Here is a 6,587-nt window from a genome sequence, read left to right as displayed (position 1 = left end):
GTCTGGGCGGGGAGCCGGGGCGACACTGGCGGCGGCGGGGGGGCCGCGCCCGGCGGAGGGAGGCGGACGGGGCTGCGGCGCGAAGGGCGGCCCGGGCTGTGCCCGCCGAGGGACCGTGTGGCGGCCCGCCCGCTTCCTGCCGGCCGCCCGGCCGTGTCCGCCAGGACAAAAGGTAATTAGACTCCTCGTAATTTGAGCGCAGTGGGTGCAGCGCCGTCCTGAGAGGCAGAGATTTCGGGTGTCAGAGTCCTCGTCCCGCGGGGAGAGGTGACTCTGCAGCTCTCCCTCCTCGGGGCGCTCCCCATGGGGCCCGCGGGCCGCCGCTCACCTGCCGCGGAGCTCTGCCCCCGCCGCGCCGGGCGCAGCCCCGCAGGGTGGGTGTACCAGGTGTAACTGCTGGGTAAGGTTGAACTTCAGTTATAAAGCCGTATATTTGGGGTTCTAGGGCGATTTTATTTTTTTTTTCCTTGGTAAATTTTCTTACGGGAAAGTCGTGGATGTGGCTGGTTGCTTTAATTCCTTTTTAGGAAAAAAACAAACCCCCAAATTAAAAAAAAAAAAAAAAAAAAAAAAAAAAGACCCCCACACAACAACAGAAACCAAAGCAAACACACACACACACAAAACAAACAAAAAACCCTACAAGAAACAACCAATATGTTGTCCCCCCCAAAAAAAAAAAAAAAACAAATCACCAAAACAAACCCGCTGTTTGAAGGTCTGGTAATATGCTTTCTTCATGTGTATCTATTTTTCGTGTCTTATCTTTCACAGTTATGAAGGGGGAAAAAAAAGTAAGACAAAAACAATGTGCTACATTTAATGCCTGATTTTAGCTTCCCGACTGCTTGCCTTTTATAAGTGATGGAATATCTCACAGCTGGAAATCCACAGAACCCTCCTATCATAAAAAGGTAGAAAGACCTGGTAAGACGAGTTATCTAAGGTTAATTCTGTACTCAAAGATGGAATTGAAGAGGTATCAGAAGTAACTTTAAACTTTAGTCAGCTTTGGTTAAAATTACTGTAAAGAAGTGGCAGCATACTGCTTCGTATGGTCAGCAGAATCAACAGGGAATCAAGAAAATCTGTCAGGGAATTTGGGTAGATGTTCATCTCTGGTTTCCAGGGAGGTCTGTGCTGCTATAGAGATGCTTTTACCCCTACCTGAGCTCCCAGTTTAAAACATTTGTGCCTACATCAAGTACACCCACACTTCTGGCCTCAGTTTAGACACGGAACTCTTAACTCATCCTGGTTGGAGCAAGGCATTTGGTAGTTTTCACCTCAATCAACTGTTTGGATTTAGAAATGTGTGGGTGCCTAATTTTAACACAGTATCTTAACTCCTGTGAAAATGTCCTCATGGGATTCTTGTTTGAGGCAGTGTGGGTTTTTTCCAGTTCCTAGTACATGTAAAAGTGAAGACCAAGCTGGACAGAAAGAGGACAGGATAAATGGTGAGCAGTAAATCTGAATTCCACCCTGCTGCTGTTGCCAGTGCGTCAGAGAGGCTCATCCCATGGTGTCTGACAGAAGGACTGCCGGGTTATGCCCCTTCACAATCTGTCTCCTCCCCTTCAGGAGCAGCTGGGGGATTAAGAGGTTGTGAATTCGAGTCGTTCTGTTAAATTGAATGCACAGTAGAAATACTTCTGCCTTTGGTGTTAATACAGTTATCACGTAGGGGTGAATGCTATAGAATTATACAGTTTCAGGCAATTTACTCTTTCCTCGGGTCCCGACAGCGAGTTTGTTAGCCTAATGTAGTATATATTTAGCTAATGCTGGCCTGATCTATATTTAGCTGCTCTAATAAATCCTGCCTTTTGCTATAAATCTTGCCTAGTATTTACAGGGGCAATCCTGGCGAAGCAAGGTGGACTGTGCCAGCAAGAAGACACTGGTGGTCTGCTAAAACGTGAATCTAAAACAAGCCCTTCTGTTTCTGTGGTGTGATGAAAGATCACACCTCCTCACGCATCTAACATAGGTATTGCAGCAGAGGTATGCAATAGAGGTCACGCCTACTGTACTTTACACCTATTTTATCCATTGTAAGCTTATTTAGCGGCTGTTCAAAGTCACTGGTGTGTCCTGGTTTAACCCCAGCCGGCAAGAAAGGATCAGGCAGCCGTTTCCTGCCCTCCACCCATCCCGGTGTCATGGGGAGGAGAATCAAAAGTAGAACTTGACGGTTGAAACAAAAACAGTTTAGTAACTGAAACAAAATAAATTATGATAATTATACTAAATAATGATGGTAATGATTATAAAAAGATAAGTGATGCACAATACAAATGCTCCCCACCTGTTAACCAATGCCAGACCCTGCCCTCAGGCCCTTCTGGGTAACTGGTATTATAAATCCCTAGTTTATATTCTGGGAATGACATTTTATGGTGTGGAATATCCCTTTGGCCAGTTCAAGTCACCTGTCCTGGCTATGCTCCCTCCCAGTTTTTGGGTTTTTTTCCGTGCACCTCCTCACTGGCGGAGAATGAGACACAAGAAAGTCCTTGATGCAGGATAAACATGACTTGGCAACAACCAAGACATGAGTGTGTTACCAACATTATTCTTATGTTGAATCCACAACACAGCATTGTGCCAGCCACTGAGAAGAAATTAACTCTGTTCCAACCAAAACCAGAACACACTGGTGTTTATTCAAATCAGATTGTGTTCTTATACTCTGACCCCTCTCTATGTCCATTTATACTAGCCAAAATTACAGTCATACACTGTTTTGGAAATCTTTTCCGTGTTTTGAAGATCTTCTTAATAGGACACCCTCAGCAAAATAAAGGGAACTTGTGAAATGCCTTTCTCAGTCTGGTCCTGCAACTAAGATTTCTTCCCCATGAAACTTTAATTGCTTGTAGACAATTGGTGCTTTTGGTCCTGCCCTCTTCATCTGCCCTAGTAGAAAAATAGGCGTTGCCTAAAAGACCAAATGAGCCTAAGTATAATTAAGAGTAAATGTGGAAATTATTCAAATACTCCCATGAAAAAACCTTATGAAGTAGCAGTGTAGAGATCCCTCCTCAGCATATATGACATAAATGTACAGTGAGGGAAAGTGATCTTAAAAATAGGTAGTTTAAAAATAATTTAGAATAAAACAGTATTTTATCTCAGCCTGAAAACTGAGAGACAGTAAGTGTGAAACTCTTAAGTACAGTCTCGTTAGGCTTCTAATGGAAGTATATATTTTCTAAATAGCCAAAATTCTGGCCTAAATTCAAATTGTAATTGTATATAATAGACCTTTGTAGCAAACTGGCCTCGGGCTGAAAAAAAAAGGCATAACTTATGATTGTTATTTCCACTCCAAAATAAATAGTGGCAATTTCATGACAAGACACATATGAAAAAAGAACTGTCTATTGGCCGTTCCCAGTATAAAAATACTGAATGAATAAAACTAAATTAATAAAATAATTAAGTTAAAAGATAGTGAGGTAAAAGAGATGTTTCCTGTTGACTACAGTCAGTGCTGTCAAATCTGTGTGTTTCCAATTTTCCTCTTCATTGTTTCTTTTTTTGTTACCTAAAGGATGTCATCCAGCTGCATGTCTTAACTCAAAATAGGTAACTGTATGGAAAATTACTTGCTTAACTCTGAGCTAATCACACAAATACATACATGCCCCTATGTTACCACTGATTTTTTATTACAGTGACTATAAAAAGATGTAAAAGTGCTACCATCTGTGTCGGACAGTGATCTGGCACACATGCCTAAAAAAGAACTCTTCTATTCTGTGTATTTTCCTGGTTAGTTGAAACCAGTTCAGGTTTTAATCCTGTATATGCATTGAGTCCTTAATTTTTAACAAAAAGTTGGTTATTTTATTGCATTTTCTCTTTTCTTTTAACAGTGACATAGCTATCCTTTTATCTTGACTGAAAGAGAGCCCTCTCCTCAGCTGAGAATATACCAGTACTCTCTGTGTGCATGTCCTTGTTGTTTAACTTACTGTATGTGTAAAAGAGAATTTAGAATATTACTGGCCAACTGGTCAGGCTGTTCAAAGACTAGAATTTGCTTTATGTTTATCTGAGGTGCAGGTGACTTCCCCTTTAACGTGAATATGCAATTAATCAGCAATTTTTTTACTATGTCACTGATAGTATTAAATATTAAACTCTCCACATGCTCAATACCGTTGATACATTGTGTAGCAATGTATCAATCGAATCAGGTGTTACTAAGCCTTGAAGAAGTCTCACCCAGCCTTATAATTTGTATTAATTATATCTCTCCATTATTATATCTTATATAACCTTTCTTTATTCGTAAGTAATCATGTTCTGTGTAAACAATTTTATTACTTTTCAGGCCTCCATACCTACAATTCCCCAAGTGATCTGATACAGGCCTTAGGAAAACAGTGTTTTGTCTGTGAATATCATTGTAATTCAATGACGTTTTGTTTGCAAGCCTTAGTTTAAAATTCTTGATTCATACTTGGGGATTAATACCATCTTCTGAAACTGTTACATTTGCTGTTATGTGTATTATTATATAATCTAGGTTTCTGTAATGTTTTTGCCTCTCTTTAAACAAAATAAAACATTTGTCACAGATGAAGTACCTGTCTTCTTAAAGGTCATTCTCTCAACGAGAGATACTCTTGTTTCCTTTTTCTCACATTTATTTTTATTGCTTGTGGAATGCTAGCTCCATCTTGCTCAGATTGTGTTTATAGTGTATTAATATAATTTCTTCTACCTAGTCAAAGAAAATGTACAACCTATGCTATAAACTGACCTTGTAAGACAGACTTGCAGCCATTAAACTGTATGCTTTTTTTAAGCTAACTTGATTACCAGAAATATGTTTTCCACTTACCACAGCTATAGCAAAGGTAGCTATTGGCCAAATTTAACTTTCAGTTAAATCAAATAAATTCTTATTGTTTCAATGCAGATTTGAATGATTCCTTCTGTGTCTGTAGGAGATGTTACATTTTGAGGAAAAATATGACATACTAGGAAAGAACAAAAAAGCAGAAGTTGAAGAATTTTGTGTTGTGGTGTGTTCCTTCTTTTATGTGATCCATATGAAGGAGTATAGAGCAAAAGGTAAATATTTAGATTATTTGCATACCTGCATTTGACTTTTCAGTCTAGCAGTAGCTACTACACAATTGTCAGTACCAGTGATTTTTGCTGTTAGCATAGATGGAACACAAAAAAGCAAATAATAAAGGTGGTCTCAATATGTTTGCCATGGATTATATTTATTTTCCTGCTTGGTTAAATCTTTACTTAGCTGAAGCAAAATGTGTTATTGTGATTATTAGTGTTTATTGTTTGTTCTTTGTACCTAATGTAAGATTGATTGGCTCTGACATTGTTCTAACTCTTCAGATAAATGGTAGAGGAGCATAATGGGATGTTGCTTCATGTCACTGTCAGGAAAATTACTGCAAGCTTTATGGGTTAGAATTCATTTGTTATTAAATTTAAAAACTCATGGAGGAGAGAAGTATCATAAGATTCAAAGCAGCTAACTTTAGGGGGGGGAAAGTGTGTGGACACCTGCAAAATTATAGATGGGCAATCTAAATTTCAGAAATTGCAGAGGCCCTAGATCAAGAGCAAAGCACTGTAGTAGCACTGTGGGCCGTAACAGGTAGATGACAGTCTGTCGGAGCCAGTACAGGTTTAACAACAAAAGCACATCAGACAAGTTGAATCTCCTCTAACATCTGCTTCTTCCCCTCTACCCGTAAGACCTGCTATCCTGTCACAGATCTCAGCCTAGCAAAGCATTTCATAGTGCCTCAGAGGAAGCTCTCACAGGGAAGCCAGGGTGACATAAATGCCAGAGTGGTTCGGTGGTTCATGGTGATGTAGTTTTGCAGTAAAAGGGTGTGGTGCACTAGCAGTGCTTTGTCCTGAGCCTGTAACTATTTATTTTCATTCTTACATAGGATTTTCGCACTACTCCATAAGGCAATACCAACCTGTAAACACGTGGAAGGTTAGATGTGGAATTCAGATTGACATAGACAAGTTGTGCTGAAGAGCTGGCTGAGCTTGCAGGAGGCACAGAGGGAGCAGAGCAGAGCTCTGCAGGGATGAGCAGAAGTGCCCAGCCGGGGGTCGGGTCTGCCTGGCCACCTGCCCTGGGCCCCTCCGGCCGAGGGGACAGCAGGTGCTTTGTTGGGAATGGGGAGCGCTGTGCCCCCCTGTGTAAATAGAAACCTGAGCCTTATTTTAAACAGGCCAAGCAACGATTCAGTTCCACAAGGCATTGGTGAGGTGTGCTTATTTGCCGTGATATTTAAAGAAATCGTGGGCCAGCTGGAGAGCTGGGCGGGACGGATGGCCGGGGGGCTTCACCTGGGAGAAAGGGTTATGTGGATGGTGTGACCATTGAAAACCGATAGTGGGTGAGGAGTCTGGCTGCCCTCAGAGCAGTAGGTGTCAGCGGCAGCCGCAGGGGAGGCCAGGCATCGTTCTGGTGGCCCCTCGCGGTACCGGCGGCGGGATGGGCAGCACCGGAGCCCAGCCCGGCCCGGTCTCACCCGCCTCCCTCATGGTACCGGCGGTGAGATGGGGCGGGGCTGTAC

This window comes from Zosterops lateralis (genome assembly GCF_965231275.1).
Source record: "Zosterops lateralis genome assembly, chromosome: 8".
Lineage (NCBI taxonomy): Eukaryota > Metazoa > Chordata > Aves > Passeriformes > Zosteropidae > Zosterops > Zosterops lateralis.
Note: the sequence above shows the minus strand (reverse complement) of the source record.